Source organism: Pristiophorus japonicus, chromosome 3 (genome assembly GCF_044704955.1).
Source record: "Pristiophorus japonicus isolate sPriJap1 chromosome 3, sPriJap1.hap1, whole genome shotgun sequence".
Taxonomy (NCBI): domain Eukaryota; kingdom Metazoa; phylum Chordata; class Chondrichthyes; family Pristiophoridae; genus Pristiophorus; species Pristiophorus japonicus.
Genome location: NC_091979.1, coordinates 329,076,829 through 329,104,460, shown reverse-complemented (window position 1 = coordinate 329,104,460; position 27,632 = coordinate 329,076,829). Strand labels below are relative to the sequence as shown.

Genomic DNA, 27,632 nt, shown 5'->3' with positions numbered 1-27,632 from the left:
TTCCCCTTCAGTTTGCAATAAAATTATGAACTTTTACTTTAATCCTAAATTGATCTTTGGTACAAAATCTACAATAGTGTGTGAAAGTTTCCACTGAATAAAATCTCCAATTAGAAAGAGTTTGCTGACCATTCTTACTGACTTGCACATTACACACAGTGGCCCCTCCATTATCCACCGGAAAGAAGGGGAATGGGAATTGGTGGGGAATCAGTGTCCCCAAATGTTGCCCCTCCCATCTGGTGTAGCAATCCCTCGGCACGGGAATGGAGACAAGTCCAGACCAAAACTCTGCAGTACTCCAGGTGTGGTCTTACCAACGCCCTGTACAGTTGTAGCAGGACTTCCCGACTTTTATACTCCATCCCCCTTGCAATAAAGGCCAGCATTCCACTTGCCTTCCTGATTACTTGCTGTACCTGCATGCTAACTTTTTGAGTTTCATGTACAAGAACCCCCAGATCCCTCTGTACTACAGCATTTTGTAATCGTTCCCATTTAAATAATTTGCTTTTTTTATTTTTTCTACCAAGGGGGATAACCTGACATTTTACCATATTATAGTCCATCTGCCAGATTTTTACCCACTCACTGCGCCTATCTATATCACTTTGTAGATTCTTTGCATCCTCCTCACAACTTACTTTCCCACCTATCTTTGTATCACCAGCAAATTTGGCTGTGTTACTCTCGGTCCCTTCATTAATATAAATTGTAAATAGTTGAGGCCCCAGCACTGATTCCTGCAGCACCCCACTAGTTACAATTGGCCAACCTGAAAATGATCCATTTATCCCAACTCTCTTTTCTGTTAGTTAGCCAATCTTCTATCCATGCTGATATATTGCCCCCAACACCGTGAGCTCTTGGTTTGTGCAGTAACCTTTTGTGTGGTACCTTATCGAATGCTTTCTGGAAATCCAAATATACGACATCAAGTGGTTCTCCTTCAACCACTCTGCTTATTACATTTTGAAACAATTCCCTTTCATAAAACCAAGCTGACTCTGCTTGACTGCAATATGATTTTTTAAATGTCCTGCTACTACTTCCTTGATGATGGTCTCCAGTATTTTCTCAATGACAAATGGTAGGCTAACTGGTCTATAGTTTCCTGCTCTCCGTCTCCCTCCTTTCTTAAATACAAATGTAACGATTGTGGTTTTCCAGTCCGCTGGGACCTCTGCAGAATTCAGGGAATTTTGGTAGATTACAACCAATGCATCCACTATCTCTGCAGTCACTTTTAAAACCCAAGGATGCATGTCGTCAGGTCCAGGAGACTTGTCCACCTTTAGTCCCATTAGTTTGCTTAATACTTTATCTCTAGTGATAGTAACTGTTTTAAGTCCCCCCGCCGGCTCCTTGATTATCAACTGTTGGGATGTTTTTAGTGTCCTCTACCATGAAGACCCATATTTGTTCAAAGTCTCTGCCATTTCCATGTTCCCCATTATTAATTCTCCAGTCTCATCCTCTAAGGGACCAAAACTTACTTTAGCTACTTGTTTCTTTTATATATACCTGTAGAAGCTCTTACTGTGTTTTTATATTTCTTGTTAGTTTGTTCTCATCTGCTATCTTCTCTGTCTTTATCATTTTTTTTAGTCATCCTTTGCTGGTTTTTAAAAATTTCCCAATCCTCTGGCCTTCCACTGTCCTTCACAACATTATATGTCTTTTTTTTTCAATTTGATACCATCCTTTACTTCCTTAGTTAGCCAGGGATGGTTCATCCTTCTCTTAGCATCTTTATTTCTCACTTGAATAAATCTTTGCTGAGAGTTATGGAATATCTCCTTAAATGTTTGCCACTGCGTTTCTAGTCTTACCCTTTAACATATTTACCCAGTGCACTTGGTGTCAGAGACAAGGGTTGGTTTATATCACATGGGAGGAGATTGGTGTCAGTGACTGTGGGGTTGGTTCAACCTTCATTGACCTGACAAAGGCCTTTGACACTGTCAACCGTGAGGGATTATGGAGTGTACTCTTCAAATTCGGCTGTCCTCAAAAATTTGTCAGCATTCTCTGCTTGCTTCGTGATAACATGCAAGCTGTGATCCTGACCATTGGATCACCACAGACCCAGTTCATGTACGAACCGGGGAGAAGCAAGGCTGTGTCATTGCACCAACGCTCTTCTCGATCTTCCTTGCTGCAATGCTACATCTCACCGTCAGTAAGCTTCCCGCTGGAGTGGAGATAATCTACAGAACAAACGGGAAACTGTTCAACCTCCATCGCCTTCAGACCAGATCCAAGGTGGTGCCATCCTCTGTCAGCGAGTTACAATATGTAGATGATGCTTGTGTCTGTGCTCACTCGGAGGTCGCACTCCAAACCAGCGTCAACACGTTCACCGTAGCGTCTGAGAGTATAGGCCTTGCACTAAACATCTGTAAAACAAAGGTGCTCTATCAACCTGCCCCCGCCCCACAGCACTGCTCCCCCATGCTGCCCCCGCCCCCCCCTCCCCGATTAACAAAATCCAAGATGAGGCCTTGGATAACGTGGACCATTTTTCATACCTCGGGAGCCTACTGTCGGCCAGGGCAGATTTTGATCATGAGGTCCAACACTGCCTTCAGTGTGTCAGCACAGCCTTTGGTCGCCTAAGGAACAGAGTGTTTGAAGACCAGAACTTTAAAACAGGCACAAAGCTCATGGTCGACAGAGCAGTAGTGATACCTGTCCTCAGACACGCTTCTCAGACATGGACTATGTACAGCAGGCACATCACAGCACTGGAGAAGTTCCATCAACACTGCCTCCGGAAGATCCTGCAAATCCATTGGTAGGATAGACGCACCAACATCTGTTCTCACGCAGGCCAACATCCTCAGCATTGAAGCATTGACCACACTCGATCAGCAATGATGGATGGACCACATTGTCCATATGCCCGATACAAGACCCCCAAAGTAAGCGCTATGCTCGGAACCTCAACACGGCAAGCGAGCTCCAGGGGGCAGAGGAAACACTTCAAGGCCACCCTCAAGATCTCCTTGAAGAAGTTCAGCATCCCCACCGACTCCTGGGAATCCCTGGTGCAAGATCGCTGAAAGTGGAAGAGAATAATCCGTGAGGGCGTCGAACACTTCGAGTCTCTCCACCTGGAGCAAGTGGAGAGCAAGCACATACAGCGGGAGGAGCGCACGACAACCCAAGCACTTCAACAAACCGGCACTTCAACCAACGTACTTTCAACCACCGTCTGTCCAACCTGCGACAGAGACTGGAGCTCCCGCATTGGACTTAACAGACATCTGAGACCTCATTTTTAATGTGGAAGCAAGTCATCCTCGACTCCGAGGGACTGTCTAGGATGATAATCGTTTTATATCAGACAGAAGGAGATTGGTGTCAGTGACTGTGGGGTGGGTTTATATCAGACAGGAGGAGATTGGTGTCAGTGACTGTGGGGTGGGTTTATATCAGACAGGAGGAGATTGGTGTCAGTGACTGTGGGGTGGGTTTATATCAGACAGGAGGAGATTGGTGTCAGTGACTGTGGGGTGGGTTTATATCAGACAGGAGGAGATTGGTGTCAGTGACTGTGGGGTGGGTTTATATCAGACAGGAGGAGATTGGTGTCAGTGACTGTGGGGTGGGTTTATATCAGACAGGAGGAGATTGGTGTCAGTGACTGTGGGGTGGGTTTATATCAGACAGGAGGAGATTGGTGTCAGTGACTGTGGGGTGGGTTTATATCAGACAGGAGGAGATTGGTGTTAGTGACTGTGGGGTGGGTTTATATCAGACAGGAGGAGATTGCTGTCAGTGACTGTGGGGTGGGTTTATATCAGACAGGAGATTGGTGTCAGTGACTGTGGGGAGGGTTTATATCAGACAGGAGATTGGTGTCAGTGACTGTGGGGTGGGTTTATATCAGACAGGAGATTGGTGTCAGTGACTGTGGGGAGGGTTTATATCAGACAGGAGATTGGTGTCAGTGACTGTGGGGTGGGTTTATATCAGACAGGAGATTGGTGTCAGTGACTGTGGGGTGGGTTTATATCAGACAGGAGGGGATTGGTGTCAGTGACTGTGGGGTGGGTTTATATCAGACAGGAGGAGATTGGTGTCAGTGACTGTGGGGTGGGTTTATATCAGACAGGAGATTGGTGTCAGTGACTGTGGGGTGGGTTTATATCAGACAGGAGATTGGTGTCAGTGACTGTGGGGTGGGTTTATATCAGACAGGAGGGGATTGGTGTCAGTGACTGTGGGGCGGGTTTATATCAGACAGGAGGAGATTGGTGTCTGTGGGGTCGCTTCTCGGCCTTTTGGCTAAGATCATGCGGAACTGACCTGACAGGGCAGTAACCACCATAACCCCAGGGTGGTTCTCCCTGGATCAGGAAGGTATATGCTTGCTTTTTGGAAATAGGAGGTGTGTGGGGGACCTGACCCATCCACCTCCATGGCACGAACCTGGTATTGCAGTACTTCCAGGAACGGTGCAGTGGCTCTAGGCCTTTTGGCTAAGAGCATTGGCGCAGAGTGATCCTTGAATGGGCCCAAGGTGACCTCTGGCGTTTGTGATTTGACAAAGAATTGGAACGATTGGCTACGAATTTAAAAAAAAAAGACTGTGGGGTGGGTTTATATCAGACAGGAGGGGATTGGTGTCAGTGACTGTGGGGTGTGTTTATATCAGACAGGAGGGGATTGGTGTCAGTGACTGTGGGGTGGGTTTATATCAGACAGGAGGGGATTGGTGTCAGTGACTGTGGGGTGGGTTTATATCAGACAGGAGGAGATTGGTGTCAGTGACTGTGAGGTGGGTTTATATCAGACAGGAGGAGATTGGTGTCAGTGACTGTGGGGAGGGTTTATATCAGACAGGAGGAGATTGGTGTCAGTGACTGTGGGGTGGGTTTATATCAGACAGGAGGGGATTGGTGTCAGTGACTGTGAGGTGGGTTTATATCAGACAGGAGGAGATTGGTGTCAGTGACTGTGGGGAGGGTTTATATCAGACAGGAGGAGATTGGTGTCAGTGACTGTGGGGTGGGTTTATATCAGACAGGAGGGGATTGGTGTCAGTGACTGTGAGGTGGGTTTATATCAGACAGGAGGAGATTGGTGTCAGTGACTGTGGGGTGGGTTTATATCAGACAGGAGGGGATTGGTGTCAGTGACTGGGGTGGGTTTATATCAGACAGGAGGGGATTGGTGTCAGTGACTGTGGGGTGGGTTTATATCAGACAGGAGGAGATTGGTGTCAGTGACTGGGGTGGGTTTATATCAGACAGGAGGGGATTGGTGTCAGTGACTGTGGGGTCGGTTTATATCAGACAGGAGGGGATTGGTGTCAGTGACTGTGGGGTGGGTTTATATCAGACAGGAGGAGATTGGTGTCAGTGACTGTGGGGTGGGTTTATATCAGACAGGAGGAGATTGGTGTCAGTGACTGTGGGGTGGGTTTATATCAGACAGGAGGGGATTGGTGTCAGTGACTGTGGGGTGGGTTTATATCAGACAGGGGATTGGTGTCAGTGACTGTGGGGTGGGTTTATATCAGACAGGAGGGGATTGGTGTCAGTGACTGTGGGGTTGGTTTATGTCAGACAGGAGGAGATTGGTGTCAGTGACTGTGGGGTGGGTTTATATCAGACAGGAGGAGATTGGTGTCAGTGACTGTGGGGTGGGTTTATATCAGACAGGAGGGGATTGGTGTCTGTGACTGTGGAGTGGGTTTATATCAGACAGGAGGAGATTGGTGTCAGTGACTGTGGGTTCGGTTTATATCAGACAGGAGGAGATTAGTGTCAGTGACTGTGGGGTGGGTTTATATCAGACAGGAGATTGGTGTCAGTGACTGTGGGGTGGGTTTATATCAGACAGGAGGGGATTGGTGTCAGTGACTGTGGGGTTGGTTTATGTCAGACAGGAGGAGATTGGTGTCAGTGACTGTGGGGTGGGTTTATATCAGACAGGAGGAGATTGGTGTCAGTGACTGTGGAGTGGGTTTATATCAGACAGGAGGAGATTGGTGTCAGTGACTGTGGGGTTGGTTTATGTCAGACAGGAGGAGATTGGTGTCAGTGACTGTGGAGTGGGTTTATATCAGACAGGAGGAGATTGGTGTCAGTGACTGTGGGGAGGGTTTATATCAGACAGGAGGGGATTGGTGTCAGTGACTGTGGGGTGGGTTTATATCAGACAGGAGGGGATTGGTGTCAGTGACTGTGGGGTGGGTTTATATCAGACAGGAGGAGATTGGTGTCAGTGACTGTGGGGTGGGTTTATATCAGACAGGAGGAGATTGGTGTCAGTGACTGTCGGGTTGGTTTATATCAGACAGGAGAGGATTGGTGTCAGTGACTGTGGGGTGGGTTTATATCAGACAGGAGGAGATTGGTGTCAGTGACTGTGGGGTTGGTTTATATCAGACAGGAGAGGATTGGTGTCACTGACTGTGGGGTGGGTTTATATCAGACAGGAGGAGATTGGTGTCAGTGACTGTGGGGTGGGTTTATATCAGACAGGAGGAGATTGGTGTCAGTGACTGTGGGGTGGGTTTATATCAGACAGGAGGGGATTGGTGTCAGTGACTGTGAGGTGGGTTTATATCAGACAGGAGGAGATTGGTGTCAGTGACTGTGGGGTGGGTTTATATCAGACAGGAGGAGATTGGTGTCAGTGACTGTGGGGTGGGTTTATATCAGACAGGAGGGGATTGGTGTCAGTGACTGTGGGGTTGGTTTATGTCAGACAGGAGGAGATTGGTGTCAGTGACTGTGGGGTGGGTTTATGTCAGACAGGAGGAGATTGGTGTCAGTGACTGTGGGGTGGGTTTATATCAGACAGGAGGAGATTGGTGTCAGTGACTGTGGAGTGGGTTTATATCAGACAGGAGGAGATTGGTGTCAGTGACTGTGGGGTTGGTTTATGTCAGACAGGAGGAGATTGGTGTCAGTGACTGTGGAGTGGGTTTATATCAGACAGGAGGAGATTGGTGTCAGTGACTGTGGGGAGGGTTTATATCAGACAGGAGGGGATTGGTGTCAGTGACTGTGGGGTGGGTTTATATCAGACAGGAGGGGATTGGTGTCAGTGACTGTGGGGTGGGTTTATATCAGACAGGAGATTGGTGTCAGTGACTGTGGGGTGGGTTTATATCAGACAGGAGGGGATTGGTGTCAGTGACTGTGGGGTGGGTTTATATCAGACAGGAGGGGATTGGTGTCAGTGACTGTGGGGTGGGTTTATATCAGACAGGAGGGGATTGGTGTCAGTGACTGTGAGGTGGGTTTATATCAGACAGGAGGGGATTGGTGTCAGTGACTGTGGGGTGGGTTTATATCAGACAGGAGGGGATTGGTGTCAGTGACTGTGGGGTTGGTTTATGTCAGACAGGAGGAGATTGGTGTCAGTGATTGTGGGGTGGGTTTATATCAGACAGGAGGAGATTGGTGTCAGTGACTGTGGAGTGGGTTTATATCAGACAGGAGGAGATTGGTGTCAGTGACTGTCGGGTTGGTTTATATCAGACAGGAGAGGATTGGTGTCAGTGACTGTGGGGTGGGTTTATATCATACAGGAGGAGATTGGTGTCAGTGACTGTGGGGTGGGTTTATATCAGACAGGAGGGGATTGGTGTCAGTGACTGTGGGGTGGGTTCATATCAGACAGGAGGAGATTGGTGTCAGTGACTGGGGTGGGTTTAAATCAGACTGGCGGGGATTGGTGTCAGTGACTGTGGGGTGGGTTTATATCAGACAGGAGGGGATTGGTGTCAGTGACTGTGGGGTGGGTTTATATCAGACAGGAGATTGGTGTCAGTGACTGTGGGGTGGGTTTATATCAGACAGGAGGAGATTGGTGTCAGTGACTGTGGGGTGGGTTTATATCAGACAGGAGGAGATTGGTGTCAGTGACTGTGGGGTGGGTTTATATCAGACAGGAGGAGATTGGTGTCAGTGACTGTGGGGTGGGTTTATATCAGACAGGAGGAGATTGGTGTCAGTGAATGTGGGGTGGGTTTATATCAGACAGGAGGAGATTGGTGTCAGTGACTGTGAGGTGGGTTTATATCAGACAGGAGGAGATTGGTGTCAGTGACTGTGGGGTGGGTTTATATCAGACAGGAGGAGATTGGTGTCAGTGACTGTGGGGTGGGTTTATATCAGACAGGAGGAGATTGGTGTCAGTGACTGTGGGGTGGGTTTATATCAGACAGGAGGGGATTGGTGTCAGTGACTGTGGGGTGGGTTTATATCAGACAGGAGGGGATTGGTGTCAGTGACTGTGGGGTGGGTTTATATCAGACAGGAGGAGATTGGTGTCAGTGACTGTGGGGTGGGTTTATATCAGACAGGAGGGGATTGGTGTCAGTGACTGTGGGGTGGGTTTATATCAGACAGGAGGGGATTGGTGTCAGTGACTGTGGGGTGGGTTTATATCAGACAGGAGGAGATTGGTGTCAGTGACTGTGGGGTGGGTTTATATCAGACAGGAGGAGATTGGTGTCAGTGACTGTGGGGTGGGTTTATATCAGACAGGAGATTGGTGTCAGTGACTGTGGGGTGGGTTTATATCAGACAGGAGGGGATTGGTGTCAGTGACTGTGGGGTGGGTTTATATCAGACAGGAGGAGATTGGTGTCAGTGACTGTGGGGTGGGTTTATATCAGACAGGAGGGGATTGGTGTCAGTGACTGTGGGGTGGGTTTATATCAGACAGGAGGGGATTGGTGTCAGTGACTGTGGGGTCGGTTTATATCAGACAGGAGATTGGTGTCAGTGACTGTGGGGTGGGTTTATATCAGACAGGAGGGGATTGGTGTCAGTGACTGTGGGGTGGGTTTATATCAGACAGGAGGGGATTGGTGTCAGTGACTGTGGGGTGGGTTTATATCAGACAGGAGGAGATTGGTGTCGGTGACTGTGGGGTGGGTTTGTATCAGACAGGAGGGGATTGGTGTCAGTGACTGTGGGGTGGGTTTATATCAGACAGGAGGAGATTGGTGTCAGTGACTGTGGGGTGGGTTTATATCAGACAGGAGGGGATTGGTGTCAGTGACTGTGGGGTGGGTTTATATCAGACAGGAGAGGATTGGTGTCAGTGACTGTGGGGTGGGTTTATATCAGACAGGAGGGGATTGGTGTCAGTGACTGTGGGGTGGGTTTATATCAGACAGGAGGGGATTGGTGTCAGTGACTGTGGGGTCGGTTTATATCAGACAGGAGATTGGTGTCAGTGACTGTGGGGTGGGTTTATATCAGTCAGGAGGGGATTGGTGTCAGTGACTGTGGGGTTGGTTTATATCAGACAGGAGGGGATTGGTGTCAGTGACTGTGGGGTCGGTTTATATCAGACAGGAGGAGATTGGTGTCAGTGACTGTGGGGTTGGTTTATATCAGACAGGAGGAGATTCGTGTCAGTGACTGTGGGGTGGGTTTATATCAGACAGGAGGAGATTGGTGTCAGTGACTGTGGGGTGGGTTTATATCAGACAGGAGGAGATTGGTGTCAGTGACTGTGGGGTTGGTTTATATCAGACAGGAGGAGATTGGTGTCAGTGACTGTGCGGTGGGTTTATATCAGACAGGAGGAGATTGGTGTCAGTGACTGTGGGGTGGGTTTATATCAGACAGGAGGGGATTGGTGTCAGTGACTGTGGGGTTGGTTTAAATCAGACAGGAGGAGATTCGTGTCAGTGACTGTGGGGTTGGTTTCTATCAGACAGGAGGAGATTGGTGTCAGTGACTGTGGAGTGGGTTTGTATCAGACAGGAGGGGATTGGTGTCAGTGACTGTGGGGTGGGTTTATATCAGACAGGAGGGGATTGGTGTCAGTGACTGTGGGGTGGGTTTATATCAGACAGGAGGAGATTGGTGTCAGTGACTGTGGGGTGGGTTTATATCAGACAGGAGGGGATTGGTGTCAGTGACTGTGGGGTGGGTTTATATCAGACAGGAGGAGATTGGTGTGAGTGACTGTGGGGTGGGTTTATGTCAGACAGGAGGAGATTGGTGTCAGTGACTGTGGAGTGTGTTTATATCAGACAGAAGGGGATTGGTGTCAGTGACGGGTGGGTTTATATCAGACAGGAGGAGATTGGTGTCAGTGACTGTGGGGTGGGTTTATATCAGACATGAGGAGATTGGTGTCAGTGACTGTGGGGTGGGTTTATATCAGACAGAAGGGGATTGGTGTCTGACGGGTGGGTATATATCAGACAGGAGGAGATTGGTGTCAGTGACTGTGGGGTGGGTTTATATCAGACAGGAGGAGATTGGTAACATGGAATCATAGCAGTTTACAACAGAGAAGGAGGCCATTTGGCCCATCATGTCTGTACGGCCGATAAAGAGCTATCCAGCCTAATCCCACTTTCCAGCTCTTGGTCCGTCGCCCTGCTAAGCTGTATGGCCACTCAGCGGTCTGGAGGTTCCGCACAGGCCGCTCACTGGCTTTTACATTGAAGAAACTGCACAAGCACGGAAATTTGAATGGGTTATGCAGCCAGTTAAAGGGAGCGCGCACCTAAAATATAAATTAGAGGGAAGATTGGTGTGGACCTTTTGTCAACTTGCGTAAACTCCTGTGTTCTCTCTCTGAGCGTTTACAGCATTTTCTGTGTTGTCTGAATTTTGATGCAGACAATTTGTTCTTTACTTGTTCCTGGAATAGCTGGTGGTTCATGGAGTAATGTGGATGGGTTGTAGGTTCCCCATGGTTCTCGGTCTTGGCTTGGTCATCATTGAGCAAAGCTGTCTCTTTGTATGCAGTCATGGATGTTATCAGCACAGGAAGAGGTCATTTGGCCCATTATGCCTGTGCAGACTCTCCAAGAGTCCTTTCCCTATATTGTTTCCAATTATTCCTTCTACCAACATTTTCCCACTCGGCTTTTTAAAAGCTATTGTGAATCTCGTTTCCGGTAGAGAATTCTGTATCCTAACAATCCAGTGTGTGAAACGAAAAGCACATTTTCTGCTCTCTTCCTTCATTCGTTTGGACAATAATCTGAAGTTTATGCCCTTCCGTTACTGGCTCACCAACCAGTTTCACTCTCAGAATGTTGAGCACGCACCAGAATGATGAGCAGTCCCAGTTTCTGGAATCTGTCATCATAAGTGAAGCCTCTCATGTCTGGTACCACCAGATCTTTGATATCTTTCCAAAGATGCCCAAACCTGGACACAATATTCGAATGAGTTTCTCATTTTAACATTATATCTTGTGCTTTGTACTCCATAGTTCCATTTGCAAAACCTAGGATAGCACATATTTTCTCAGTTTGAGCAACTTTTCCAGCCCTTAGACTGACCTTGCACCTCCTGGCAGTGAGTTCCAGAGCAGCGCTGTCATAGGTCCTGGGGCAGATTGTCTACCAACCCTCAGCAAAAGAGCTGGGTAACCTGAAGGCCCAGGAGAATCAGGGGGGATGGGAATCACTTCATCAGAAGTGACGGGCTAATCAAACTGGCAAGATCATCGAGAATGTAACGTACCATAGCGAATCAACTGCATTACCCTGTCTACACTTTCTATCCCTTCTTCAAAGAATTCAATAAGGTTCGTCAAGCACCTGAGGACTGGGAGAAATTTAGAATTCAGCAGAAGACAAAGGGTTTAATTAGGAGGGGGAAAATAGAGTATGAGAGGAAACTTGCCGGGAACATAAAAACTGACTGCAAAAGCTTCTATAGATATGCGAAGAGAAAATGATCAGTGAAGACAAATGTAGGTGCCTTGCAGTCAGATGTATGTGAATTTATAATGGGGAACAAAGAAATGCCAGACCAGTTGAACAAATACTTTGGTTCTGTCTTCACGAAGGAAGACACAAATAACCTTCCGGAAATACTTGGGGACCGAGAGTCTGGTGAGAAGGAGGAACTGAAGGAAATCCTTATTAGGCGGGAAATTGTGTTAGAGAAATTGATGGGATTGAAGTCCGATAAATCCCCAGGGCCTGATAGTCTGCATCCCAGAGTACTTAAGGCCCTAGAAAATGGATGCATTGGTGATCATTTTCCAAGTCTATCGACTCTGGATCAGCTCCTATGGACTGGAGGGTAGCTAATATAACCACTTTTTAAAAAAGGAGGGAGAGAGAAAATGGGTAATTATAGACCGGTTAGCCTGACATCAATAGTGGGGAAAATGCTGGAATCAATTATTAAAGATGAAATAGCAGCGCATTTGGAAAGCAGAGACAGGATTGGTCCAAGTCAGCATGGATTTATGAAAGGGAAATCATGCTTGACAAATTTTCTGGAATTTTTTGAGGATGTAACTAGTAGAGTGGACAAGGGAGAACCAGTAGATGTGGTGTATTTGGACTTTCAAAAGGCTTTTGACAAGGTCCCACATAAGAGATTGATGTGTAAAATTAAAGCACATGATATTGGGGATAATGTACTGACATGGATAGAGAATTGGTTGGCAGACAGGAAGCAGAGAGTCGGGATAAACGGGTCCTTTTCAGAATGGCAGGCAGTGATTAATGAGGTGCCGCAGGGTTCAGTGCTGGGACCCCAGCTATTTACAATATACATTAATGATTTAGATGAAGGAATTGAGTGTAATATCTCCAAGTTTGCAGATGACACTAAGCTGGGTGGCAGTGTGAGCTGTGAGGAGGATGCTAAGAGGCTGCAGGGTGACTTGGACAGGTTAGGTGAGTGGCCAAATGTATGGACGATGCAGTATAATGTGGATAAATGTGAGGTTATCCACTTTGGTGGCAAAAACACAAAGGCAGAATATTATCTGAATGGCAGCAGATTTGGAAAAAAGGAGGTGCAATGAGACCTAGCTGTCATGGTACATCAGTCATTGAAAGTTGGCATGCAGGTATAGCAGGCGGTGAAGAAGGCATTTGATATGTTGGCCTTCGTAGCTAGGGAGGTCTTACTACAGTTGTACAAAGCCTTGGTGAGGCCTCATCTGGAATATTGTGTTCAGTTTTGGTCTCCTAATCTGAGGAAGGACATTCTTGCTATTGAGGGAGTGCAGTGAAGGTTCACCAGACTGATTCCCGGGATGGCAGGACTGACACATGAGGAGAGACTGGATTGACTGGGCCTGAATTCACTGGAATTTAGAAGCATGAATTTATGAAGTATAATGTAGATAAATGTGAGGTTATCCACTTTGGTGGTAAAAACAGAGAGACAGACTATTATCTGAATGGTGACAGATTAGGAAAAGGGGAGGTGCAACGAGACCTGGGTGTCATGGTACATCAGTCATTGAAGGTTGGCATGCAGGTACAGCAGGCGGTTAAGAAAGCAAATGGCATGTTGGCCTTCATAGCGAGGGGATTTGAGTACAGGGGCAGGGAGGTGTTGCTACAGTTGTACAGGGCCTTGGTGAGGCCACACCTGGAGTATTGTGTACAGTTTTGGTCTCCTAACTTGAGGAAGGACATTCTTGCTATTGAGGGAGTGCAGCAAAGGTTCACCAGACTGATTCCCGGGATGGCGGGACTGACCTATCAAGAAAGACTGGATCAACTGGGCTTGTATTCACTGGAGTTCAGAAGAATGAGAGGGGACCTCATAGAAACGTTTAAAATTCTGATGGGTTTAGACAGGTTAGATGCAGGAAGAATGTTCCCAATGTTGGGGAAGTCCAGAACCAGGGGTCACAGTCTAAGGATAAGGGGTAAGCCATTTAGGACCGAGATGAGGAGAAACTTCTTCACCCAGAGAGTGGTGAACCTGTGGAATTCTCTACCACAGAAAGTTGTTGAGGCCAATTCACTAAATATATTCAAAAAGGAGTTAGATGTCGTCCTTACTATTAGGGGAATCAAGGGGTATGGCGAGAAAGCAGGAATGGGATACTGAAGTTGCATGTTCAGCCATGAACTCATTGAATGGTGGTGCAGGCTAGAAGGGCCGAATGGCCTACTCCTGTACCTATTTTCTATGTTTCTATGTTTCTAATATTCTCGCCACTTTTCTTATTTCTCTTATGGCAAATGCTACTCCAAGAGGGGGAACAAGGATAGAAAAGAATCGTTGTGTTTCTATAATGGCTCGTCTGGATCGATAATGCGGGTGGTTTGCGAGAGAGGATAAGTGACAAATGTATGGTACCACATATGCCAGGTAACATGATCCTGTCCAGCCCCTTGGCAACCAGGGGTAGGCCTTGTGGCCACAAACAAAGTATGTTCCATTGTACGAGGTGGTTTTATCCACATCAAACCCTGCGGATGCCAGGGAATAGTTGAAAGTACCTATCTGGTTGGTGTGTGGGACATTCAATGTACAACCATAAAACTGAGAGGACGTATAAAGGGGAAACTCGTCAGGAGTACCCATCACTGTAAAATTATATTCGCACCGACTTGTGCCTACGAATATTCCCCCGGTCAAGTTCCTTACTAAACATATTGTCCCCGGTGGCCTTCCCATACCTGTGGCCCTGGTAAGGGTGAGGAAGGGAGGCTGTTGGGAGTGGTCATACCTCGGTTGGTACCACCCTTCAAAGGTATTCAGGCGATATCTTCTGCAGATATAGGGTAAAATGATAAACTAGAGGATTCCCGTTGCCCGATGGTGGGTATACTACCACAGACGCAACTCTTATCATCCTAGGGAATTGGCGTGTGCCGTTCTGGTGGATATACCATTCCACTACTTCTGACAGGTGAAGTGGGATAGGTCTAAGAGGAATCCCTCCCTTAGAGTGGAGAGGGGTTTGGGTACATATCCAACAACCTCCTGCTTTGTTATTTTCTGTAGCGTATTTGTGGGACATATACAAGAAGGTGTTTACATGCAATTCTTGCATTACAGGTATTGTAAGTGTCACAAGGAAACATAGTCCTAATGTCCATTTCCCTTTACTGATGGAGTTGGTGATTCCTTTTCCTCGTGTCCTGGAGCTCTTTTGCAGTGTGAGGCGTGGATCCATGTTGGTCTCTCCTTTATCTTCACGCCAGTATTGGTGGTCAACAGGATCTGGAATGGACCTTCAAACCTTGGGTGAAGACTATTTTTCCTCTTGAATACCTTCACATACACGAACTGGCCAGGCTCCAAGCTATGGCATCTTCCTTCAGCACGATCAATTTGGGCTTCCTTTACCTGGAAATGAAAGCTAGAAATATATTTTGTTAAAGCAATGCAATAGTTTAGCATATTTTCTTCCATTTTGTGGACATCCATTTGTTTAGCAGTAAACGGTGCAGAAAAAGGCAAACGTTGGGGACGTCCCATGACGATTTCATGTGGTGATAATCCTGTCGTTCTATTTGTTGCTGATCGCATTACCATTACTGCCAAAGGTAATAGTTTGACCCATTTGAGTCCAGTCTCATCACATAACGTTGCTAGTTTATTCTTCAACATTCTGTTGTATCTCTCCACCAATACAGCTGACTGTGGGTGATAACTGCAGTGGAAATGTTGGTCGATTTGTAATGTTCGACACATTTCTTTCACAACTGTCCCAGTAAAATGTGACCCATTGTCACTTGAGAGTTGTACAGGTATGCCAAATCGTGGCACAATTTCTTTTAACAAATGCTTAGCGACAGTAGTTGTGTCATTCTTTTTACATGGAAAAGCTTCAACCCATTTAGAAAACACATCTATAATTACTAATACATACTTAAATCCCATGCATGGGGGTAATTCAATAAAATCCATTTGCAAATTTACAAAAAGCCCCATTGGACTTGGGTGGGAGGTAGATTCTACTTTTTCCGTTTTACCCGGATTCATTGTCTGACAGGTAACACAATTTTCACAGATTTGTTTTGCAATTGCTGAATTACTTGGTGCATACCAAGTTGCCAAAATATAATCTGCCAATCCCTCTTCTGTAGTATTTGTATTTATTGTTGAATTACAAAATGTCAAATATGGTAATACTGTTTTTTTTTAAATCGGACTTCTCATTTATGCCTATAGTGATTCACAGATCACAGAATGCAAAGTACTTGTTTTATAATTGTGTGCCCAACTCCTGGTTTAGAAGCTGAACATCAAAAACTCCAATATTTTGCTCTGTAACTTCAATTTTATGATAGTGTCTCATAAATTACAACCTTTTAAGCTTCAGCTCCTGACTCAGTAGTTGTGTAATTTTATTAAAAAGGCTTCCAAACCCAAGATTTTTCCAATACAACCAAAATGTTTATCAAGGAGAATCACCTGAAATATTTCAAAATCCCAATTCAGATATTGTACTGCCAACCTTTTATTTAAAATCTCTTTGCTGAGCTAGAAGCTTTCGCGTCAAGGTTTTCCACAAAGGGCAATGGGAGCGTACTCCCCCAGCCTGCAGCCTCGAGAGACCACACAGGCTTTAAAAAAAAATGCATCACAACTTCCCTTCTCTGTTATTTATCTCATTCCTAGACTAAATTTATGTCATTCAACCCATTTCCTTGACCCCCTGTTCACTCTGTCTGGTTTTTGGTTATCACATCCTTATTGTGATTATAATTAGACAGAGAAGACAGATGACCTTAACTGCTGTGAGATATTGCAACCCGTGGTTTCAACTGCTGACAGCTTGTTTGCTGAAGTAAGCTCTAATTCCTAGGTTGACCAAATATAATGTCCCAGCAAGCCTTGCAATCTATGGTTGCTCTTTTTCTACCTTTCCACACCAGAGGACACCGATTTAAGGTGATTGGCAAATGAACCAGATGCTACTCGAGGGAAAAAAATTAAGCAGTGAGTTGTTCTGGCCTGGCACGCACTGACTGTAAGGATGGTGGAAACAGATTCACTAGTAACTTTTAAGAGATAAATACTTGTGTTGAAAACATTAGCAGGGTAATGAGGCAAGAGCAGGGGAGTGGGTCTAATTCTACAGCTGAGGAGGGGCAAGAGAGGAAATAATGTTCCAGAGAAACTAGAACTGTCTGTTCAGAATTTCTATCCTGGGCAGGGTAGGTCAGTCCATGGAATGTACACCCTGGGCAGGGTAGGTCAGTCCATGGAATGTACATCCTGGGCAGGGTAGGTCAGTCCATGGAATGTACACCCTGGGCAGGGTAGGTCAGTCCATGGAATGTACACCCTGGGCAGGGTAGGTCAGTCCATGGAATGTACACCCTGGGCAGGGTAGGTCAGTCCATGGAATGTACACCCTGGGCCATGTGGGCAGTCCTGGACGACTACATTGTGGGAAGCGTTGCCAGCTGGAACAGCTCGAGCTCCGGGTTTCGGAGCTTGAGCAGCTTCTGGCATCACTGCAGTGCTTCCACGAGGCTGAGAGCTTTGTGCATAGCATGTTTCAGGAGGTGTTCACCTGTCAGCTTAAGAGGCAGAGAGGGAATGGGTGACCGCCAGACAGAAGAGGAGGACAAGGCAAGCAGTGCAAGAGTCCCCTGAGTGCATCTCGCTCTCCAACCAGTATTCTGTTCTGAGTACTGATGGGGGCAATGGTTCCTCTGGGGGATTACAGCCAGAGCCAAGTCCGCAGCACCACGGGTGGCTTAGCTGCGCGGCAGGGGAGAAAGTAGAGTGGAAGAGCAGCAGGGGTAGGGGATTCGATAGTTAGGGGAGCAGGCAGGCGTTTTCAGCCACTGCAGACGTGACTCCAGGTTGGGACGTTGCCTCCCTCGTCCCAAGGCCAAGGATGTCAGTGAGTGGCTGCAGGACATTCTGGGGAGTGGGGGGGGGGGAGCTGGAGGGAGGATGAACAGCCAGAGGTCGTGGTCCATATTGGCACCAATGACATCAGTAGAAAGAGGGATGAGGTCCTACAGGCAGAGTTTAGGCAGCTAGGAGAGAGATTAAAAAGCAGGACCTCAAAGGTAGTAATCTCCGGATTACTCCCGGTGCCACGTATTAGTGCATACAGAAATAGGAGGATAGAACAGATGACTGCGTGGCTGGAGCGATGGTGCAGGAGGGTTGGGTTTAGATCCCTGAGGCATTGGGACCATTTCTGGGGGAGGTGGGACCTGTACAAGCCAGACAGGTTGCACCTCAACAGGGCCGGGACCAATATGCTCACGGGGGTGTTTGCTCATGCTAGAGGGTTTAAACTAGCTTGGCAGGGGGATGGGAAACTGAAGTAGATTCGGAAAGGTGAGAACAAAAGCTGGAATGGGAGGCAGAAAATTAGTAAGCGAGATTGGAAGGCAGAGGTAACAAAGGCTAGAAAATAGACAACAAGGGAGTTTGGCAGTGTAAATGGTATATACTTCAATACAAGGAGTCTAGGGAATAAGGCAGCTGAGCTGAGAGCACAGATAGACACGTGGCAGTATAATATTATAGCTATGACTGAGACATGGCTAAAAGGGCAGGGAATGGCAGCTCAACATTCCTGGTTACAGGTTTTTAGACGAGATAGAGGGGGCAATAAAAAAGGATGGAGGGTCGCAGTATTAATTAAAGTAATAATTATAGCAGTGAGAGGGATGATGTGTTTAAAGGATCATCAAATGAGGCTATACGGGTTGAACCGAAGAACAAAAAAGGGGCAGTCACATTGCTGGGAGTGTACTATAGACCCCCAAACAGTCAGAGGGAGATAGATGAGCAAGTGTGTTGGCACATTTCTGAGAGCTGCAAAAACAATAGAAATAGAAATTTACAGCGCAGGAGGAGGCCATTTCGGCCCATCGTATCCGCGCCAGTCGACAAAGAGCCACACGGCCCTCGGTCAGCAGCCCTGAAGGTTACATATAAACCTATGAACAATGAACAGTGATAGGGCAGTAATAGTCAGGATTTCAACTATCAATAATAACTGGGATAGATTTAGTGTGAAAAGTATAGAGGGAGCAGAATTCTTGAAATGCATTCAGGTGAAGGTTTTTAGCCAGTATGTAGCAAGCCCAACAAGAGAGGGTGCGGTTCTGGACTTTGTTTTAAGGAATGAAGCTGGGCAGGTGGGAGGGGTATCAGTGGGAGAGCGTTTTGGTGGTAGGGGTCATAATTCAGTTAGATTTAGGGTCGTTATGGCAAAGGACAAACGTAGACCAGGAATAAAGGTTCGCAATTGGGGAAAAACTGATGTTACGTACCCGAGATGTGATTTAGCCAAAGTGGACTGGAAACAGCTACTTGAAGGTAAATCAGTGTCAGAGCAGTGAGAGACATTCAAGGAGGAGATAGTGAGGGTTCAGAGCAAGTATGTTCCCTTAAAGAAAAAGGGTTGGACGAACAAATCTAAAGCCCCCCGGATATCAAGGGGCATACAGGGTAGGATAATGAAAAATGCGAACGCTTATGACAGATACCGAGGGCTAAATACAGGCAACTCTCGATTATCTGGGTCCCTCGGGGATTGGGCTATGCAGGGTAAATGATTTCTTCGTTAGAGCGAGTTGACATTACAGTTAATGCTTACAATACTGCTGGTGTACTCTAACCAATAGCTGTAGAGTATCTTCTAATCCTTGAATTCTTGTCCTCTAGATCTAAAGACCATTAGGCTTGTTGATTACTTCCTGTAACTGTTCATGGCATGTTAATGAATTATGAGAGGCAGTGGACCTGTGTGCGAGCAACAGCAGGAGCTGAGGCAAGGCAGAGCACTTAAAAGCAAGGCTCAACAGGCAACATTCGAAAGGAACATCAGAGTTTCAAAGTGACATCACACACACGGAATTTTAAATGCTGTTACAACGGTTTCCCGTTGTATCCGTGTGCAGATAATCGAGAGTTGCCTGTACTGCAGAATCTCTCAGAGTATAGAAAGTGTAGGGTTGAAATTATAAAATAAATTAGGAAAGCAAAGAGAGAACATGAACAAATATTGGCAAGTAAAATCAAGAAAAACCCAAAGCTGTTTTATAAATACATTCAGAGCAAGAGGATAACTAAAGGAAGAGTAGGGCCTATTAGGGACCATAAAGGTAACCTGTGTGTGCAGGCAGAAGACGTGGGTATGGTTCTTAATAAATACTTTGCATCTGCTTTCACAAAAGACAGGGGTGATGCAGACATTGAAATTAGGGAGGAGGAGTGAAACATAGAAAATAGGTGCAGGAGTAGGCCATTCGGCCCTTCAAGCCTGCACTGCCATTCAATATGATCATGGCTGATCATTCACCTCAGTACCCCTTTCCTGCTTTTCTCCATATCCCTCGATCCCTTTAGCCGTAAGGGCCACATCTAACTCCCTCTTGAATATATTTAACGAACTGGCCTCAACAACTTTCTGTGGTAGAGAATTCCACAGGTTCACCACTCTCTGGGTGAAGAAGTTTCTCCTCATCTTGGTCCTAAATGGCTTACCCCTTATCCTTCGACTGTGACCCCTGGTTCTGGACTTCCCCAACATTGGGAACATTCTTCCTGCATCTAACCTGTCCAATCCTGTCAGAATTTTATATGTTTCTATGAGATCTCCTCTCATTCTTCTAAATTCCAGTGAATATAAGCCGAGTCGATCCAGTCTTTCTTCATATGTCAGTCCTGCCATCCCGGGAATCAGTCTGGTGAACCTTCGCTGCACTCCCTCAATAGCAAGAATGTCCTTCCTCAGATTAGGAGACCAAAACTGTACACAATATTCCAGGTGTGGCCTCACTAAGGCCCTGTACAACTGCAGTAAGGCCTCCCTGCTCCGATACTCAAATCCTCTCGCTATGAAGGCCAACATGCCATTCGCTGCCTTCACTGCCTGCTGTACCTGCATGCCAACTTTCAATGACTGATGTACCTTGACACCCAGGTCTCGTTGCACCTCCCCTTTTCCTAATCTGTCACCATTCAGATAATATTCTGCCTTCCTGTTTTTGCCACCAAAGTGGATAACCTCACATTTACCTACATTATACTGCATCTGCCATGCATTTGTCCACTCACCTAACCTGTCCAAGTCACCCTGCAGCCTCTTAGCATCCTCCTCACAGCTTACACTGCTACCCAGCTTAGTGTCATCTGAAAACTTGGAGATATTACATTCAATCCCTTCATCTAAATCATTAATGTATATTGTAAATAGCTGAGGTCCCAGCATTGAACATTGCGGTATCCCACTTGTCACTGCCTGCCATTCTGAAAAGGACCCGTTTATTCCTACTCTTTGCTTCCTGTCTGCCAACCAGTTCTCTATCCACGTCAGTACATTACCCCCAATATCATGTGTTTAAGTTTGCACACCAATCTCTTGTGTGGCACCTTGTCAAAAGCCTTTTGAAAGTCCAAATACACCATATCCACTGGTTCTCCCTTGTCCACTCTACTAGTTACATCCTCAAAAAGTTCTAGAGGATTTGTCAAGCATGATTTCCCTTTCACAAATCCATGCTGACTTGGACCGATCCCGTCACTGCTTTCCAAATGCGCTGTTATTACATCTTTAATAATTGATTCCAACATTTTCCCCACTACCGATGTCAGGCTAACCGGTCTATAATTCCCTGTTTTCTCTCTCCCTCCTTTTTTAAAAAGTGGTGTTACATTAGCTACCCTCCAATCCATAAGAACTGATCCAGAGTCTATAGAATGTTGGAAAATGATCACCAATGCATCCACTATTTCTAGGGCCACTTCCTTAAGTACTCTGGGATGCAGACTATCAGGCCCTGGGGATTTATCAGCCTTCAATCCCATCAATTTCCCTAACACAATTTCCTGACTAATAAGGATTTCCTTCAGTTCCTCCTTCTCACTAGACCCTCGGTCCCCTAGTATTTCTGGAAGGTTATTTGTGTCTTCCTTCGTGAAGACAGAACCGAAGTATTTGTTCAATTGGTCTGCCATTTCTTTGTTCCCCATTATAAATTCACTTGATTCTGACTGCAAGGGACCTACATTTATCTTCACAAATCTTTTTCTCTTCACATATCTATAGAAGCTTTTGCAATCAGTTTTTATGTTCACTGCAAGCTTACGCTCATACTCTATTTTCCCCCTCCTAATTAAACCCTTTGTCCTCCTCTGCTGAATTCTAAATTTCTCCCAGTCCTCAGGTTTGCTGCTTTTTCTGGCCCATTTCTTTGCCTCTTCCTTGGATTTAACACTATTCCTAATTTTCCTTGTTAGCCACGGTTGAGCCACCTTCCCCGTTTTATTTTTATTCCAGACAGGGATGTACAATTGTTGAAGTTCATCCATGTGATCTTTAAATGTCTGCCATTGCCTATCCACCGTCAACCCTTTAAGTATCATTCTCCAGTCTATCCTAGCCAATTCACATCTCATACCATCGAAGTTACCTTTTTTAAAGTTCAGGACCCTTGTCTCTGAATTAACTGTGTCACCCTCCATATTAATGAAGAATTCTACCATATTATGGTCACTCTTCCCCAAGGGGCCTCACACAACAAGATTGCTAATTAATCCTCTCTCGTTACACATCACCCAGTCTAGGATGGCCAGCCCTCTAGTTGGTTCCTCGACAATTGGTCTAGAAAACCATCCCTTATACACTCCAGGAAATCCTCTTCCACTGCATTGCTACCAGTTTGGTTAGTCCAATATATGCAGATTAAACATGATAACTGCTGTACCTTTATTGCACGCATCCCTAATTTCTTGTTTGATGCTGTCCCCAACCTCACTTCTACTGTTTGGTGGTCTGTGCACAACTCCCACTAGCATTTTCTGTCCTTTGGTGTTCCGCAGCTCCACCCATACAGATTCCAAGTTAATGTCTTTCCTTACTATTGCGTTAATCTCTTCTTCAACCAGCAATGCTACCCCACCTTCTTTTCCTTCCTGTCTATCCTTCCTGAATATTGAATACGCCTGGATGTTGCATTTCCACCCTTGGTCACCCTGCAGCCATGTCTCCGTAATCCCAATTACATCATATCCGTTAACAGCAGTTAATTAATCCACCTTATTACGAATGCTCCTCGCGTTGAGACACAGAGCCTTCAGGCTTGTTTTTTTTTAACACTCTTTGTCCTTTTTCGAATTATGTTGTAATGTGGCCCTTTTTGATTTTTGCCTTAGACATCGTGTCAAGATCTGAGAGTCAATCGATTCATCAGGATCTGAATATCATCGGTCTTTGAAAGTGGAAGGAGAAATGTTTATCTGTTCTGCCTGTGGGAAAGGATTTCAAATACCAGTGTGACTGAAAAAGCACCGAGACACACACACACCCGAGTGAGTGTTCCAGTGCACTGCCTGTGGAAAGAGCTTTAACCAGTTACACAGCCTGAAAAAACATCGCACCGTTCAAACACGGACAAACTGTACACGTGTTGTGTGTGTGGAAAGGCTTCAACTGATCATCCAACCTGGAGAGTCACAAGGATACCCGCACCATGGAGAAACCGTGGGAATGTGGTGACTGTGGGAAGGGATTCAGATCACCATCTGAGCTGGAAATTCATCGCACAATTACACTGGGGAGAGGCCGTTCACCTGCACTGAGTGTGGGAAGGGATTCACTCAGTCATTCCACCTGAAGACACACCAGCGAGTTCACACTGGGGAGAGACCTTTTAAATGTTCGGACTGCGGGAAATGCTTTAAAAGTTCTGGGCACCTGAGGCGCCATAAACTTGTTCACTCTGAGGAGAGGCTGTTCACCAGCTCTGTGTGTGGGAAGGGATTCGCTTGGTCATCCAGCCTCACTGCACACCAACTTGTTCACACCAGGAAGAGGCCTTTTAAATGTTCTGACTGTGAGAAGAGCTTTAAATCCAAAACGGACCTGCTGATATACCAGCGAGTTCACAAGTGACTGCAGGGTTGTATTCTGTTGTTAATCACATCGGAACTGAACTGTGTTCATTCTGACAATTGGGCTGTGTTTCCCCTGTAACTGGGCTGGAGTTTAATTTTCTGGATATCTGACAAATAAATCAGCTTTGGTTCCAATACACAGTGATTCGATTCCTTGATTTCTCCAATATAAGAGGAGACTTATTGTTGTCCTGTTACCAACTATTCCTGCTGTACCTGCCCTGGGAGTGTTTGATGGGACAGTGTAGAGGGAGCTTTACTCTGTATCTAACCCATGCTGTACCTGACTGCAGAGTGCTTTAGGCAGACACTCGGTGCTCAGAATGACCCATTCCCCGGCACTGACGTCCATCACCTCGATGAGAACATCATTTAACCCAAAGATAGAAACCCATCAGTTCCTCCCCTGGACACAGATGCGGAGTGTCGAAATCTCGACCTCCGAAAAGAATGACTCCGACACTTACAGCTCCGGCAGAAGTTTCTTTCATTCGCTTGCTAGCAAGGGGCAGGTTACACTCAGTCAAGGGCTAAGTGAACACCTCCGAAATGGTTCAGTTTAACAAGATATTTATACAGTAAAACCCAAGTTCTGGCCTCTCCCTGTGTATTGCTCTGTCTCACAGTCAGTGAATACAGATAAAGAGTTAATTACTAGATCCTGGTCCTGACATGGTTTACAGATATTTCCTTTTGTCAGGGTTATCAGTTGGCCAGCCGGCCATTACTCCATGAGTCATAGGTAATGGGCTATCACCTGTCTTGTATTGTGTCAGGATAGTTCAATTTCCTGGTCAGTTTATTTGTTTGCATCAAATGGATGAGGTCTCGGAAAGAGATAATGGCTGGTGGTTTGAGTCTAGAAGATAAGGGTGGGGTGACATGGAACTCCTGTAGTGTCGACAATAGGAGAGCACCATGGGGGGGTACTTGTCTCAGCATGACTTGTCTCCTAGCTGTCTGATGGCCATCAGCCATCTAACAGCAGGTTTAGCTGTTTATGCAAGCTGACTGCTAAAATGCAGAAAGTTCTGGAAGGGCCAGGACTCCATTTTGATATATATATATTGCAAAGGGCACACAAATACCGTATGGTATCAGCTTAGATAAAAATACTTTCCACATTTCCCCATTTTGTCCTTCACAAGGACAACTCAATCCATTCTGATCTTGTACAGTCTCTCCATTTCCATTTCCACACAAGAGCCTTCAGCAGTTGTTGCTACCATAACTCTAGCCGTGGTCTCGGTAGGTAACATAGTTTCTCCCACCCTGGCACAGCAACACTTAATGACGACAAATAATAGATACAGGGCGAAGACTATCAGCAGGAATATGATCAAACCCTGTACCACAGATTTCCCCAGGGCTCCCAACCATCCTGATGCCCAACCCCACAAGGTGATACCGTCCTGGCCAACTGTCTGTTTATACTCTATTACCTTTTTCCTGATGTTTTCAGCTAGACTGCCGATATCTTCTGATTTATCCGGGATATACGTACAGCATTCTTCACCTATTAATGCGCATGTCCCTCCCTCCTTGGCTAGGAGATAATCTAAGGCCATACGATTTTGGAGAGCCACTGTTCGAATAGCTACCATTTCGTCATTTATCCCTTCAAAGGCTTGGGAAGTTGCGTTGGCTACTGATTCGACTAAGTTAGCCAGTTCCCGTAACTGCCATTCGGTCGATGCTATTCCATAGGGTGGCACCATTACCTTGAATATTCCGTTTAGCCACGTCAAATCCCGTTTAAATCTGTGACTTCCATAGGCCTCCCTTAGAGTCCTTACTGATCTGATAAGGGGTACCACATATCCTAAGTAACAGGACCCTGTCCAGTTGGCTGGTAACCATGGGTAGGCTTTATGGCCACAAATAAAGTAGGTGCAATTATAGGGCGTCAGCTCCTGGTCCTTTTGCACTATCCCTACTCGAGTGGTCTCACCTTCCCACCCTTCACCTGGGGCTTTGTTATGGACCATTGTCCAACCAACGGTTGCTATCTTTCTCTCAGTGGGATTAGTTGTGGCTTGCCATTTAATCATTTGGGAACACTTGCTGCGTCCCATTTCTGGTCCTTTAGTCTCATTACTCACTAGGCATATTATACCTTCAGGATTTCCTATTCTGGGAGTAATGCTTAGGAAGGGAGGCTGACGGTTATTATCATAATTGGGCTGGTACCATCCCTGGAAGGCTGTAAGTTTATACCCTGCCGACCTCCATTCTGTTTGCTCCTTCGTTTCTGGCCCCTTAGTTAGTTTTGTCCTGTTTTGCACTGTCAACCATTCTACCATTTCTGATTCGTTAAAGGGGACAGATCTCAGGGGAATACCCCCCCTGGAGTGGACAGGTACATGGGAACATATCCAACAACTCGACAAGTTTCTTTCTTGAGCATACCTATGACTCAGTGCCATAAATACGTTTACGTGCAATTCCCTTCGGTGGCGGGTCTGTACCCCTGGTGTAGTCAATAATGCGAAGTAAAACCCTGTCAAGCACAGCACCATCAGTCCCCATAGTCCATACAGTTCTTTATTCAGTCTTCCTTTTTCTGTTCCTCTGATTCCTTCTTCCCTTCCTCCTGGTCGGGTGCCCGTTTGCAATGGGATGCGTGGATCCATGTTGGTCTTTCCTTTACCTTGATTGCAGTATTGGTCGCCAGCAGGACCTGGTATGATCCTTCGAATCTTGGCTGTAGACTGCTTTTCCTTTTAAAAATCTTGATGTAAACGAATTCCCCTGGCTCCAGGTTATGACACTTCCCTTCCGCTGGCTTGACTTGGGCTTCCTTTACCTATGAATGAAAGCTGGAAATACATTTGGTTAGTGCAATACAATAATTCAATATATTTTCCTCCATTTTGTGGATGTCCATCTGTTTTGCAGTAAATGGTGCTGTAAAAGGTAGTCGTTGGGGACGTCCCATAACTATCTCATGCGGTGACAGGCCTGTTGTTCTGTTGGTTGCAGATCGCATTACCATCAAAGCTAAGGGCAGCAGTTCTGTCCATTTCAGTCCAGTGTCATTGCATAGTTTTGCCAGCTTATTTTTAAGCATTCCATTATATCTTTCAACAAGTCCAGCAGATTGTGGATGATAACTGCAATGAAAACGTTGATTAATCTGCAAAGCTTTACACATTTCTCTTATAACAGTTCCCGTGAAATGTGACCCGTTATCACTGGAAAGCTTAGCAGGGATTCCGAAGCGCGGTACGATTTCTTTTAACAAACATTTAGCAACAGTAGTGGCATCGGCCTTTTTACAAGGAAAGGCTTCAATCCATCTAGAGAACACATCTACAATAACTAATACATACTTGAATCCCATACACATAGGTAATTCAATAAAATCCATTTGTAAATGTACAAAAGGCCCGACTGGATTTGGGTGGGTGGCAGATTCTACTTTTTCCGTCTTACCCGGATTCATTGTCTGACAGGTAACACAATTTTCACAGATTAGTTTTGCAATTGCCGAAATACCTGGTGCATACCAAGTTGCCAAAATATAATCTGCCAATCCCCCTTTGCCCGCATGTGTGAATGTATGAACACATCGGGCAATCCATGGAAGTAAGGATCTGGGGGCCAACACGCGGCCGTCATGGTGAACCCATATTCCTTCTGGATTTTTATAACATTGATCCTTCGTCCAGGTCACCACCTCCTCCGTACTGGCCCAGGTCACCACCTCCTCCGTACTGGCCCAGGTCACCACCTCCTCCGTACTGGCCCAGGTCACCACCTCCTCCGTACTGGCCTGTGTCTGAAAGGCCAGCACGTCATTAATAGTGGGTGGCGGGTCTGAGCAATTATTTTTCCTTAGTGGGAACAATGACACCTGCATCCCCCCTTTCGACAGAGCTGCTGACTTAGCTGCATTATCAGCTCTGGCATTCCCAAGTGCCACCTCATTCAACTGTCCTGTATGTGCTTGGCATTTGATAATGGCAAGTTTCAAGGGGCATTGAATGGCTCGCAGGAGATTTTCCATTTGTTCTGCATTTTTGATAGGGG

At 46.1% G+C, this 27,632-nt stretch overlaps 2 pseudogenes; both read left to right on the top strand.

The window, feature by feature from the left end:
* Positions 1-23,598, top strand: part of LOC139256457 (zinc finger protein 850-like) — an 80,773-nt pseudogene extending 57,175 nt beyond the window's left edge.
* On the top strand, positions 4,274-4,474 carry LOC139260508 (U2 spliceosomal RNA; annotated as a pseudogene).
* Positions 23,599-27,632: the final 4,034 nt, after the last annotated feature.